This window comes from Heterocephalus glaber, unplaced genomic scaffold (assembly GCF_053883595.1).
Source record: "Heterocephalus glaber isolate CG9 unplaced genomic scaffold, H.glaber_assembly_v1.0 deba00001431, whole genome shotgun sequence".
Classification (NCBI taxonomy): Eukaryota; Metazoa; Chordata; class Mammalia; order Rodentia; family Bathyergidae; genus Heterocephalus; species Heterocephalus glaber.
The window spans coordinates 1,728,049-1,743,544 of NW_028258295.1; the positions used below are offsets into that span (position 1 = coordinate 1,728,049).

Below are 15,496 nucleotides of genomic sequence, written 5' to 3' on the forward strand. Positions count from 1 at the left end.
CAGCAGAAAAGCCATCAGGACCTGGGCTTTTCTTAGCTGGTAAGTTTTTAATTACGTTTTCAATTTCATCTATTGATATTGGATTGTTTAGAATTTTTAGGTCTTCTTCGTTCAACTTTGATAATTCATATGTATCTAGGAATCTGTCCATTTCTTCTGTGTTGTCCATCTTATTGGCGTATAGGTTCTCAAAACAGGTACTGATGATCCTCTGGATTTCTGCTGGATGTGTTGTAATTTCACCCTTTTCATTCCTAATTGTATGGGTTTGGGCCTTTTCTTTCCTTTTTCTGATAAGGTTGGCTAAGGGTTTGTCAATTTTGTTGATTCTTTCAAAGAACCAACTCTTGGCTTCATTAATTTTTTTATATCATTCTCTTCATCTCTATTGCATTGATTTCTCCTCTGATCTTTAAAATTTCCTCCCTTGTATGAGCTTTGGGGTTGTCCTGCTTTTCTTTTTCTAGAAACTTGAGGTTCAACATCAGGTTGTTTAATTGGGCTCGCTCTGTTTTCCTAATATGAATATTCACTGCTATGAATTTCCCTCGTAAGACTGCTTTCATTGTGTCCCATAGATTCCAATATGTTGTATTGTCATTGTCACTTAATTGGAGGAACTGTCTGGTTTCTTCTTTAATTTCCTCTGTGACCCATTGGTTATTCAGAAGTGTGTTGTTCAATTTCCTTATGTTTATGAAATTTTTGTGGTTTCTTTTGCTACTGATCTCCAATTTCATTGCACTATGGTCTGATAATATACAGGGGATAACTTCAGTTCCTTTGCACATACTTAAACATGTTCTATGAGTGAGTATGTGGTCTCTTTTGGAGAAAGACCTGTGTGCAGCTGAAAAGAATGTGTATTCTTATTTTGTGGGGTGGAACACTCTGTAAACATCTGTTAAGTTCATTTGTTCAAGAGTTCGATTGATTTCTAGTATTTTGTTACTTATTTTTTCTCTAGTTGATCTATTTGTGACAGTGGGGTATTGACGTCCCCCACTACTATTGTATTAATGCTTATATGACTTTTCATGTCCATTAGTATTTATTTTATATAGTTGGGCACATTAGCATTTGGTACATATGTATTTATGATTGTCATCTCTTCCCATTGGATTGTTCCCTTTACAAGGATGTAATGTCCTTCGTTGTCTCTCTTAACAGTGTTGGTTTGAAATCCACATGATCTGCAAAGAGGATAGCTACTCCTGCTTTTTTTCAGGTTCCTGTAGCATGGAGTATTGTTTTCCACCCTTTCACTTTCAGTCTATGAGTTTCTTTTGGAATTAAGTGTGTTTCTTGTGTGTAACATATTGTTGGATCTTGCTTCCTGACCCATTCTGCCAATCTATTTCTTTTCATTGGTGAATTGAGACCATTAACATTGATGGTTATAACTGATACGTATTGACTTATCATTGTCATGACATTTTCTTATTGTTGGATTCTCCCCCTTTATGTTTAATTTCTTGTCACATCCAGTGGATTCATTCTGCTGTGCTTCCTGGGGTTGTGATCCTCATTGTCTTTTCTTAGGATTTTGTCAAAAATTTTTTAGAGTGCTAGTTTGGTATTCATGAAGTTCCTAAGATGCTCTTTGTCATGAAAGTATCTTATTTCTCCATCAATTTTGAAAGATAGTTTTGCAGAGTACATCAATCTGGATTGGAGGCTGTTTTCCTTTAGGGCTTGAAATACATCACTCCAAGCTCTTCTTGCCTGGATGGTTTGTGTTGAGAAGTCTGCTGTGATTCTGGTGGGCTTTCCTTTGTATGTGGTTTGTTTCTTTTCTCTAACTGCTTGTAAAATTTTGTTCTTTTGTTGCGTTTCTGGAATCTTAACAATTATATGCCTATGTGTAGATTTTTTTTATGAAGGCTAGTTGGAGTCCTATATGCCTCACTTATCTGTATGTCAAGTTCTTTTCCCCTGCTTGGGAAGTTTTCTGCCCTCACTTCTATGAACAGTTTTTTTTTTTTAATGTCATCTGCACTTTCTCCTGTTTCTTCATTGACTCTGACCAGACTTATATTATTCTTCTTTGCATCATCTAGCAGCTGCTGGATTAATTTCTCATGGTCCTTTACTATTTTAAAGAGATTTTTCTTTTCCTGGTCACTAATTGCAGTCTTATCTTCTATGTCTGAAATTCTGTCCTGACATTGGCTCATTTTGCTGCATAAAGTTTCAGTGGAGTTTTCAATCTCCTGGAAATCTGTTTGCATCTGTTTTATGGATTCCATTTGTTTCCTATGTTGGGATTCCATCATGTTTCTCAGCTCCTCTATTTTTTTCTGTGTCTTCTCTAGATTTATTAATCATGTCTTGCCCTATGGGCACAATCTCTGCTGTTATCTGAGAAATTATTTCTGATTTCATTTTTTCCAGATCCTCTTTTGTTGCCAGTTCAGGGAGTCCAGGTGGTTGAGTATCAGGTTGTTTCATCTTGTTTCCCTTTAGAGTTGCTTTAGGTGATCTGGAAGTCTGGTTTTGAGATTTGTTTACGTGTCTTCTCATTTCAATGGGGGTGGTGTGCTGCTGGCGCCTGTGCACCTCATCTCCTTGGTGCTGGGGGCACTGGTATGGTGGCCCAGAAGGAGGTGCTATTTTGAAGAATGTGTCTCTTTGTAGAATTCCACTAGATACCCAGATTCTATAAACTCTGTTTTCAAGAAAATACAAGGTATTCTTTAACAACTGAAGTGTCTACTAAGAACTATATCCAAACCACAGTTGCTCCCTTATCTGGATGACAGAATTTAAGGAAACATCAGATTCAGGATTATCCATGATAGGCTCTCTCACTCTCACATTTGTATAGTTGAGATAGTAAGAACTCTCCACTTTATTGTCAGTGTTAAGGTCTACATCAGAAGAAGGTATTTTACCAACGATTTCCCTTTTCAGTCAGTTCCGTGATCAGAAATGGGAACTGAAGATAGCCAAGGTGTGGGGCTTAGAGTTCTATTGCAAACTACATTTCCAGACACATACTTGGTGCTTCTGAGATAGGAGTGTGTAGCACTGTCCTCTGAGAACTTAGAGAAATCCAGGTTAGATTTCATTGTCCTGTTCACATTTCTAAATCAGAATCTCCCAAGTATGGTAGAATCTCTCAAACATGTGTGGGTATCTCACACATGTAAAGCACTAGAATTTTAACAGGTGATTCTGATACAGATCAATAATTAAGAAAGACTCCTGGAATTACCAACTTGGAAGAACAAGAATGCCATTAGCATATATATATATATATATATATATATATATATATATTCTGCTTCAATAATATTAGGAACTGTAAATGAGGTACCAAAGGAATTAGGGAAGCAGAGGATGTCCTTAAATACAGATGTCCTTAAATTTTGTTCCCATTTCTGATCATGATGAAATAGTCCTTGCAGAACCTCATAAATGCTGACTGCTCCTCAAAGCTATCTAATTTGAGAAAGAGAGGGAGATGAACATTCTTCCGATCCTCATCTAAGAGAAGCACATATTAAAACTTTTAAGAAAAGATAAATTAGGAGCATGAATATGAGTTTTAGAAAAGATTCATGGCAGAGTTTTTTATTTTATTTTACTGTCTATAATGTAGAACATAATGTAATTTAGAAATTACACTTAATGAACGTAATTTGAGTAGGGACATATTCAACTATGTATAAAAATAGGAATCTCTGGATCTCTCTCACCCCTGATCTCTGATTTCTGGATTTTAAGTGTCCAAAGCTACAAGAGTAAATTTTCAGAAGTCACAACATTAATCAGATTCTTATTCCCCTTGCCTGCCAACTTCTGCTCCACTGTTGGTGACAGTGCTTGCCTGATCAGGAACATCATGGAAGACAAAACTCTGGTCTTCCACGAATCAGACCTACATAGAACTGCACGAGTTTTCAGTCCTTTTTCACCAAGATAGGTCATTAAAAGGAAGGAAATTATGTCTTCTGGAGGCTTAATTAAAGAAGTTAATTCCAGGCCCCATCATAGGCCCATTAACCTTTCTTTGTTCCTAAAATATCTTACATAGTGTCAAAAAGCAGCAAAGATGAAAAACAGAGCAGTGTATTTAAACCTACTTAACCTCAAAATGGAAATGTGTCAGGGGATAGAAGCAATTGGTATGATGCTCCTAACCTGTATTTATGACCCCTAAACCCAGAACTGCTCTGCTCTGCTCATCTTTTCTTTGCTACAGTATAGGGCAATCTGACAAGCTAATTTACTTAGTGTGTCTGACATGAACCAAGGGAAGGTCCTAGAAATCTGGAAAGGCACCACTGTCTCTGTTACTTCCAGGTGCCAAGTGAATTGCTGGTTTCTGTAAAGATTTCTTGCTGCACAGAAGATTTCTGAAGTTTTTTAATGAGATGGTTTTCTTTCACCCAGAAACACTTGGAAACTGACTTCTCTCTTTCCTCTCCTATAAGAGTATGGCCTACCTGAGGCTGAGTTTAGTTCAAGATCTAAGAGAATGATGGCAAAGCTTTAGAGCTTTCAATGATACTACAGCCTGCTGTGGCATGCATGCCTTAGGTTTGCTACCACAGCTTTAGGAGAGCCTGATGGATATATTTTCCTCAGTGAAAGCACATCACATTGTAAATCATTCCAGAAGGATAATGTAAGGCTAGGTACACAAGAGAAGGAATATAGCAAAAACAGGACTGCCTTGTTAATCCCAGCAGAAGCTGGTGAGGAGGGTGTGACCAGCAGGTTCCTGTCCTAGTAAGGAATCATATGGGGTCAGGGAAAGACAGCTGCAGTTGGTTGTGTTTTCTTTAGTCATCTCTTTTCCTCTAAGTCCTGTTAGGGTGACCTTCATCAGTTAGGAGGAGAGCATTTTTCACCAATTCCATGCTAATAAGAAATGTTGAAAGTTCCCAAAAGTAGTGTAAGCATTCTGGTGTCCGTTAAATACAAGTAGATTATGTACATGACAGATTATTCATGGTGACTCTGTACTCCTCAAGGGCCTCTCAGTGAAACCTCTAATATTATACTTGACATAAAATATAGAACATTTATATTTTTACTTGTTAAATCTGGCAGTCTTACCTAACATCCAACTGGTAATCATCACCTAGTACCATAAAACAAAGAGAACTTGGAATCAGCCTTACTATCACATTTTATGTGTGAGGAAACCAAGTCCCAGAGGTTTGTTTTGTTTTGTTTTGTTTTGCTGTTTGATTTTTATGGGGAACCTATTTGTTTTTCAAGTTTCACAGGTAGTTAAAGGTAGCATTTTATCTGGATCAGAATCCACTCAGCTTGGTATTCATTTTTCCCATGTTGTTTTTTAAATAAATATGCAATGGTTTTTATTGTTGCTATGTTGTTTTACATGAGGGTTTCCAGAAATCTGACATTTCTTAAATATTACTCTGTTAGAGATTCTATGTTTAATCCTGTGCATAGATGAAAAGAAAGATATTCCCTGAACTGTATTATAGCTTCTATAGTTTTGATCAGTTTAAATGCTAAGGAAATCAGAATTTAAAATTTTCAAACACTGGCAAAGAACCAAAAAATAATTTTTTCAAATGCAAATATAAAGATAAGTTTTAAATATGTATATAATTATGTATTTTTTTGTTTTGGTTTTTTGAAACAGGGTCTTGCTATGTAGTCCAGGCTGGCCTCGAACTTGAGATGATCTTCCTGCCTTACCCTCCCTAGTGCTGGGATTACAGATGCACCACGCCCAGATGTGCATGTATTACATATTATATACTGTTTTAAATTATTTGACTCATCATACTCTTTCATCAGTATTAATTATCTATGCTACTATTCCAAGAAAAGGGTCATAAACATAGCACAGCCTTAGCCAACCATTAGATCCATGTGTTCTTTTTCAGTTGTGAAAGCTTATTCAAGTTTTCCACCAAAATTCAGCTGCAATCATGATCAATTCATCAATAATACTTGCTGAGCATTACCTTTAAAATGGCTAAGATTTAAATAGTTATATAAATAGAAATCTGGGTGCAGCTTGGGTTTTTGCAGGATTCCTATTGCAGGCCTAGATTTTCTCCCATCTAAAATGAACCTTTCTTGTGTGTCATTTCCCAATTGAACTACATCATCTACCCTTACTCTGAATGGAGGGGAAAAAAAACAGAGAAAGGGCATCTCCCAAGATCTACATGGATGAGAGAACAGATAGTGGCCAATATTTGGACATTTTATTCTTTATGCTAAGCTCGGATTTTGCTCTCCCTTATTTTTCTGCTCCTCCTTTCCCTCTGAAGCATCATCTCCTTCATGTAGGGTTCCTATGGCTCCCATTGGCCAGCTTTAATTAGCAAGTGGTACCGAGCATTATTACCATATTGGTGATGTTGAATTTCACTGTACTCGAATACCAAGAGCTGAATCACAGCTCATGACAGCCACAGGGAAGGTAGCTTTGAACTAAGTGGGGGAGATAATTAGAACAGGCAGAAGTAGAGACTGTTCATTCCAGCCTCCTCTGAACTCTGACCCAACCAGCTTCTTTCCGTGTCATGTCTTTCTTCTTTTGTCTTATTCATTTTCTCTCCAGTAAAGGTTATTCTGAAGCAAGTGCCTAACAAGGATGACAATGTTATGAGCTAGAAAAGATAGCCAGTAAAAATACAAAATGCTTGTCCCAAGAAGCTGCCTCTGATGGGTTTTAAATCACTGTGGAATAAAAACAGAATGAATTACTCAGAGTGGTAACAAGTACACTTTTGTGGCTCAGGGACTTCGTTAGTCTGTAGACTGTGTCTATATGAAATGAGCAGAGTTTTCTTTGTATTGTACTAAAGAGAGAGAAGAGAGACACCATAAGCAATGACCAGACATACTCTGTCACTTAATGTGAAACCCTCTTACCCACTAACCACTCCTGTCACCAAGGCTGAAATAGAGGCAAAGGGCTTTCACAGGCAAAACTCTACGTGGTTTGGATAAATCAATTATCCTCATTGGAAAATGGAGTAAAGCTGAAATCTAGGACATATTATTATGGAACGTATGGATACAAAAAAGCAAATTTGTGGCTCAGCATCTAATTCTAAAAGAGATAAATTTAGAAAACCAGCCTGGAACATGTGAACTAGACACTCCCAGGTTTAAGTAAACTTAGGCAAAAGTTTTCAGGAGAAAATTCACCAGACATATTATACAGAAGAAACAGGGGTGGAAGCAGCCAGGAAAGACCTCTCTGAGGAGGTTAAATTTAAAATGAAGCATGAAAAATGAGGAGCAGCAATGCTGAGAGCCAGAGAGGGAAAGGAAATAGCAAAATCTCCTGGGGAAGGAAATATCAGGAAGCGTTCTAGAAACCGTCAGAAGGCCAGGAAGGGCGGAAGAACAGCAACAAGAGGGAGAGGAGCACAGAATGAGGATGAAGAGGTATCCAGATGGGCAGGAGTCAGATCCCATGTGGAATTTAAGGCAGGGTAAGAAGTTTAGATGTTTTCTAAGTAGAGTCAGAAGTCATAAAAAAAAAAGATTTAATCAGGGGAAGACATGATCTGGTTTTGTTTCATTTATTTTTTTTAAAGATCACTCTAGCTACTATCTGATCAATAGCTTGTTGAGGCAGGGTGAGAGAGCAGAGTGCCAGAAGGAAGATCAGCTAAGTGACCAGACCACTGCAAGACTCTGGGTTCTAACAATGATAACTGGGATTGGGGTGTTAACAAGATGAGATGAGGAAGATGCTATGGCTTGGGTATGGACTGTCCCCCAAAGGCCCACATGTTAGAAGGCTTGAAGTGCAGGTTGTCACTATTGGGATGTGGTGGAAACCTTAGGAAGTAGGGCCTAGTGGGAGGTTTTTTGTCTTTGGAGGGATGCTTCTCAAGGGGATTGTCATCATCTTTTCCTTCACTTCTTGATCATGAAGTGAGCAGTTTTCTCTACCATACATTTCCTGTCATGATGTGTGGCCTCACTACAGGCCACTGAACAACAGACTCAATTAACCATAGATTGAACTCTCCAAAACTGTAAGCCAAAATGAACCTTTCCTTATATAAGTTGATCATCTCAAGTACTTTATTATAGTAACGGAAGAGCTGACTATTGAAGAGGAGAAATAGTTTGAGACACATTTGAAAATGTAGAATTAAAAGGGCTTGCTCATAAACTTGAGTTTGGAAATAGTATGTCATAAATTAAAAGTAACTCCTAAGTTCCTGGCCTGAGCCCATGAGTAAATGGTGGTACCCTTTATCTCTGAAAGTAAAACAAGGAGGGAGGTTGCATGCAGTGAGTTTGGAATCAGGAGAAAAATCAAAGAGATCTGCATTGTACATCTAAACACTGAGATTCCAAAGAAGCATGTAATTCAAATATCACCTATAATTAGTTATGTAGCTCAATATATGAATCTAGATCTGAGATGATGAAAGGTGAGTGGATGAAGATATAAATGTGAGACCATCATCAGAGCAATGGTACATAAAGTCATTGGGTTATATAAACTCATTTATGGAGAAAGTGATGATAGGGCAAGAGTGTGACCCTGAGGTGTGATAGAGGAGAAGACCCACCTTCCTTGTAGGAGAGAAAAGTGAATCAAGGTAAGGTGAATGGAACTGAAGAGGGAGATACAACAAAGGAGAATGTGTCTTCCACTCCATTAGTGTCTACTTAGGAAACCACCAGGTCCATTTTGTGAACCACAACTTATTATTCAATATGAAATAAAATTATTATTACCTTATCATCTGATCTCTGATTTACCCAATTTATGAGTTTCCTGCTTTTTCTCTCACTAAGAAGCAAAAACTTCTAAGGGCAAAGATGCCCTCTGGTTCACTGATGCTCTTCTGGCACCTAGAATAATTGTTCATTGGTCATTATTTTCACCATGTTCAAGAGAACAATTCTTCAATGCCTGTGTTCGGTTGGCTTCTGATAGGCTACTGTTCAGTCCTTGCTGTTCCCTGAAGCTTCAGCCTTGCAGGGCAGCATTAGAACCCTAATCCTGATGAAGGCATGCAACAGCATCTCCTATTCTCAATTTGATATGAAGAAGCGAGATGCTCATCTGCTTATAATAGGGTTTTCTCCACTTAGCATTCCCAGAAAACTCAAAATCACACACAAGAGTAAGAGAACTCACTTGAGCTAAAAGAAAACAAGAATTTATGTGAAACTTTTGTAACAGATCAAGACTTCCCCATATTTCCTTGTGGGGAACATCAATAAGGTACACCATCAATGACAATAAAGTAAACCTTACTGGAGAATTTTGTGAAAAGTAAAAAATGAATCTTCTTACTTTTCTTTCTATCATGTTGTCTCAACTAGTTTTCAAAGAAGTTTTTCTTGGCTTCTGCCTTGTTAAAGCCAAATACAGCCTCAAGAAAAAATGATGGAAGATGCTTTCACTTACATTAGAAATCTTTCTTCTTTTGGGCCTTCAAAACATTCTTCTCCACCTGACTGACTTTCAGGGAAGCTGAGGCAAGAGAAGATTAATCTTCATTGCAAAAGGTGAAGAGGTAAACCACTTCAGCAAACAACAGTAGAATATACTCACTAAACATAATTTGGGAGCACATACACCACCCTGCCCATTCCCCATCAAAAATAGAACTCTATGGCAATACTCAGCATCCCAAAGGGCTAGAATTAGAACTATAAGGCTGAGAACGTGGCTATACAAAAGCTGTTTGGGTTTTGTGGCCAGATAGAATTAGGTTCTAATTCTAACTTACTGACTATGCAACTTCAGACAAATTATTTCTCTGTGTTCGTTGTTTTCATCTTAGAGATGGACTGAAATTACCCACCTTGTGGAGTGCTTATACACACAAAGAGTAGTATCCAGAATGGAGGAAGATAAAGTTTGGGAAAGAGATGAAGCAGTAGTACCTACTTGCCATTCTACAGTGGCGTTAAGTACCAGTGGAAAACAGGGAATGGCAGTAGTAAGAACAAATAATACTTTTAAGCTCTCATTACATGTTAGGAACTGAGAGAAATACTGTCCTAAAAGTTAAGACATTCACCTGAAGTTGTTCAGTAGGAAAGTTTGGAGCTGGAATTCATACCCAGAATGCCTGCTTTTCCTAACTCCAATATATTGCCCCGTAGGTATAGGGGAAAAAATATGTAAACTACAACACTTGAGTTCCACTTTTTATTTCCCACAAATTCAGTTATTTGTCCCTGGGAAAATCATCTAAGTTCTCTGACCTTGTCTTGTCAATTTAAAATGAGGACCCTGGACACTATTGGATGGCTAAGGTTATGTCTCCTCTACAGTCCTGTGGTCCTGTGATTTTATGCTTGTTTTAATCAATTAAGGGCATCCCACTTTTCAAAACTGGTGAATCACTTGATTGGTTGAACAAAAACCATGAAAGATCAACCAAGATTTCAGACAACTTAACTGGGCTAAAAACAGAACAAAACAAAATCTGAAAACACTCTTTGTACCTTGAACCTGAGAAATAAAAGAAAATAGCATTTTTCAGAAGTAACAATGAAAACTTCTACTATCCTCCATCACATTGCCTTGATAACGTCACCTGGTTTGCACAGAAATGAAATATGTTATGTAATGGCCAAGCATAACTGTAATGGGTCTGATGAGGCAAGGGTGGACCCAGAAAGCAGTGACAGCCACACTCACAGTCCAGTTCAATGGGCTGTCATCACAGGACCCCCACCCGTGGCACCCAGGCACACACTACCTAGAAAACACGGGGGTCGGGGATGAAGCAGGGATGCAGAACAAGAGCCTGATGCTGGCAAGCAGGTGGTTTCTTCCAATGTTTCTGCTCCTCAGCATCACAGCAAAATCAAAGAGTAGACTTTCTTGATCTAACATGATTAGGCACCCAATGTCAGGTGTAGAAAGATGGGTGTTTTCCTTCTTCTACGGCAAAGCCGAACTTCCATCAGAAATGGCTGACAGAAAAGCCCTGTCATGGCTTCAGTCTAAACTGTTGAAGCATCAGAATTATGTGGTGCTTGTATTATCTTGTGGAATGTATGTCCCTGGGGTACTCCTTTGAGTTCAACTAAAATGACAGTTTAATTCTCAGTAAATGAGTGCTAATTAAAATGCTGGGGGAAAGACTGTCATAATTGAATAATGAGAATAATGCAGCATACATTTGTTTAAAGGTTTCTGAAAGCTGAATTTAGGGATCAAAAAATGGTCTCTAGGAGCTCACAGGAAAACCCAGCTCTCTGAAAAGCCTTTAATACTCGGCATGATTATTCACTCCACTAAGTAAGCATCTAGAGCAGGAATTGTTTTAAAGCTGCTGTGAGAGTCTAATTCTTATCTTCACATTTATCTCCTGGAAAATATTAGTGAACATGTTCTTCAATCTCGGATTTTGTGACATTTAGGTTAGAGTACAGCCCATAGAATTGAAATCTATTTCAGGACAGGTGGCTAAGATGGCCTTTGTGGATTCAAGTTGCTAGAATGCAGTAGACTTTAACATAATAAAACTACAGAATTAGACAATGCCAAGATTAGAAGTGTTTGGAAGAAAGTAATGTGTAAATGGAAAGAGTGTTGGATACAGTCTCAGTCTTGCCATTAATTCTAAAATGGGATGTAATTTATCCTGATATCTCATTATGAACTAAACATGTTAGGATAAAATGAGGTAATATAGTACACTTAAAAGTAACTTTAAAAGGAAAATCTGATTTAAATGAGTAAAACTCTTGTCTTTAACAATTGGTTGACTCTCATATGAATAATACAAGTCTGAGATTTATTTTCCTAATTTAGATCACTCTGGTATCAATACATTTTAACAAAGTAGGACTGTGATAGGCAAGCTCATTACAGTAGTATATTATTAGGAAAATCAGTATTATTCTAAAATACAAAATGTAACCTTAATCCCACACATCGTTCAGTTTATATACTAGCCCCCGCTCTCAGCTGCTGAGATAATTGGATTGACTTTCATGCTTCTCAGTTTCTACGTTTCCTTTATTTCTTCCATCCCAGTAATAGTTAATTTCAAAGGCTTCAGGATTGTATTGAATTCAACCTATTCAGTGAGTTTCTGTCCTGTCCTTAAAGATCTATGGGAAAAATAAATTCTATAACCTCCTTCTATGCCTAACAACTTTTACAGTGAGTAAATTCTGTACCATCTGAATTCCTTGATTGTGAAAAAATGTCCCCGGGGCCACCCATTGGGAGGCCTCCCATACACTTCCTAATCCAACACAGTTTAGAGCCTTGACAGCTCCAGCGGAGCTGCTTAGACACCCCCTTATGAATATGCAAAGACAATCTTTCACTTACAAAAGAAACTGATATACCCATTATGGCCTGTGGTTAATCAAACCTCCATTCACTTCACTCTGCTTTGAGAACCATCATCAAGAAAACGTGTTGCTAAGCAAACTTAGCAATAAGGACCTGGTTCCCCTAAAAAAAAAAAAAAAAAAAATACATAGCCTGGAGGCCAGCTTGCTGAGAAGTAAAGATGTGGGCTTTTTTCAGCTTCTAAATTTGATTTCCCGTAAAAATCCAAGCTCATCATTCAGTTAAAGGAATATTGGAAAGTTGCTCACACATTCCTCATTTAAACAAGTTACAGTTTACACACATACACACATACAAATGCACATGCACACACACTCACACCAGGTCCTTCCACTTGCTTCTGCTACTGCTTCTTGGAAAACATCCAAGTTTAGACCAAGGAGATGCATAATAGAGAAGCTGCTGACTTTCTGAGCATCTGGTGAATTCACAACTTCCATTGAGCCTTACATAATGTGTCATCAATATTCATTCTTTCATAGGCATCTATCTTAGTCATTCCACCTCCCCCAGGAAACTTGATCAAGAGAAAATATAAAGCACATTATATTGCAAATTCTTAATGAATCATAGGAATAGAAATTCACCTCCTAGCTTTGCAAGTAATTTTCAATGTGATCTTAAAAACCACTGAAAACAACTTGTGTCATGGATTCCAAAGTCTTAAAATGTAGAACAATACTTTCTATGTCACCAAGATGAGTTCTTAAACCTATCCACACAAAGCTTAGCACATTTTGTAAACTACCTAGATTATCAGGTTCTATCTAGCTTACTCAAAACCTCATTTTTAGAGTTCGGGCAGTAATTTCCACCAGTGAGTGGTAGGCTGGTGGTCTCAATTTCCCATTCTCAGCAACAAAATTTTACTTTTCCACTTAGAAAGGGATTTAAAGAGATGTGAAGAACCCAGGCATTTGGAAACTGGATGTTGATATAAATAATCAAATACCTTAACCTCTGAACTACTAAATTTATTTTGGAAAACGACTACACTAGACAATGGCTATGCATTACAGGTTAGGTCCTTCAATGTTCACAATTAATTGTTTTCTGCCAATAACACTGCTTTCCCAGTAATAAATTTGATCAGAGAATGATGGTCCAATTTTTTCTTAAATTTTGTATTTGTTTATCTGACATCCACTTATCACAGGGTTAATTATGTTCACTATATTTTCTTATTTTTTGCAGTCTTGATGTTTTGGCATTTGAAGACCTTCAACACTCAGGGAGATGCTGTCCCTCCCGGGGTCTAGCTGATTCCTGAAGATAGTGAAAAACTTACCTGGGAGTATACCCTCCATATGAAAGCCAATCATTCCCTTATCTAGCTCTTACATAACAAGGTAACATTTCCCCTTCCCACAATCATCCTAGGGCCAGGTTCCAGGCATCTAGAGACCATCTCTGCATCCAAATGCCTCCAGAATTATTCACACTAGCTAATGTTAAGCTGTTTACTCTGCCCTGCCTTGATTTTCCCATGGAAACCCATAAAGAAAGGCTTTGACCTACACCTTTCCTCTCTCCCCTTTCTGCCCCCTGATCAACACTCATATTCCCATGTGGCCCTGTGTGGCATGTTACACTTTCTCTTCTAGGGAATGAAAGTGAACAAATTATTTTTGTATGGCACTGGTCTCTTCCTGCCATCACCCAGTCACCTACATAAACAAACATCTCACAAGTAGAGATGAGACAGGTGCCTGCCCTCTGTCTATTTTGTTATGGTGCTAATATTATCTGATTTGGATAAAGATAGCAAAAACTAAATTGCCTTCTGAGAAGTTTAACATCCACTCCACTCTCAGGTCTTGAAGGTAGGAACTGTGCCATATCTATCTACCTCTGTATCCCGGCAGCATTGAGTGCATGTGTAGTTTTGATTAAATTTTTTTTACTAAATAAATTCATTAATAAAGAAAAAACTGTAGTATTTTACATTAGTGTGATGGTGGCTGTAAGACAGTCAGGGCTTCTCAGAATATAGTCTCAAATCATATGAGCACTTGTTGAAAGGGTAAGATTCCCATCTCTTACTTAAGGCTTACTGAATCTCAATCTCTCTTGGCGAGGCCCAGGAACTTTCAATTTAAACAAACTCCCAGGAAGTTCTTGGGCATATTTTAGTAAGAGAACCTTTGTTTTGCTTTTTTGGGTCTCAAAAGTATCACTCTCAGCTTTAATGGAATCCTTCAGTCACCATGAAGCAATGAAGATCCTTTGATATGAAGAGTTCTTGTTCCGAAGGTTTAATATTCATACCTCACTTGAGGGCCTCTGTTTTATATATTCCAAAATAATCCTATCAGCAATGGCAACACCTGGGTGACTGGTTCTCTATGTCAGATATATAAGTCAGATTGTTTTCCCATTGGATTGACGTGGCTTGATTGGTTAAGCTTTCCCAATAGGGAGACCTTTGAATATTTGAATCAAATAGCTCATGTGTGCTATGTATGTGTTCTCATAGGTGCATGTGTTTAAATGCTCTGGTTTTCATTTGTTTTGCTTTATGCAATTCATTCACTAGCATGCAACTAGTCAAGAGTGACTTCTTATTAGTGTGGGTCATGCACATTCCTTCAATCAATTGCCATCGTCTAATGCCTTTATCTTATTCTCAGAATATCTGCAGAAAACCTCTACCTGCTTTGGCTATGTGCTATAGAAAAGTTATTTCTAAACACCTGTGGATTTTTATATTTATCCATGAGTAAGAGCCATGAAAATACACTCTAATGAATATTCAGGTCTACAGTTCTGAAAGATACGCCCCTCAAAGGTGGCATGGCACAGCATTGTGAAGGAGCTCTTTCTATAATAACAGTTGATATGAGTCAAGGTCTCACCCAAGCCTTCAGTGAAATTTTCCATCAAATCTTTTTCTTAGAATTGACATTTCCTGGCACTTCTGTCAAGATTGTCCCCACAGCTTCTGTGACAGGACCAAAATTCCTCAAGGGAAAGTAAGTGGTGCCATTTTCTCTCTCTCTCTCTCTCTCTCTCTCTCTCTCTCTCTCTCTCTCATCTCACCCACTGTTTTTTCTAAAAACATCAGAAAAAAATCCAAGACAGATACCTCTAAGCAGATGACAATGCAGCCTGTGAATGAGTAATTAAATATAACTCGATTTCTCAGAGCTCAATCCAGAGAGTTAACTGAGTGCCCCTGGAAAATTTTGG

At 37.9% G+C, this 15,496-nt stretch overlaps 1 long non-coding RNA gene across 50 annotated transcripts in view; it reads right to left on the reverse strand.

The window, feature by feature from the left end:
• The window catches only part of LOC110346967 (uncharacterized), a 299,763-nt gene that overhangs the window by 152,571 nt on the left and 131,696 nt on the right, over positions 1–15,496 (reverse strand). The window contains exon 3 of one of the 50 annotated variants that reach the window (XR_015451748.1): positions 9,389–9,454. The exons of the other annotated variants lie outside the window; for them this stretch is intronic. This is a non-coding gene — a long non-coding RNA (uncharacterized LOC110346967). The remainder of the gene's footprint in view (positions 1–9,388; positions 9,455–15,496) is intronic. 50 annotated transcript variants of the gene reach the window in all.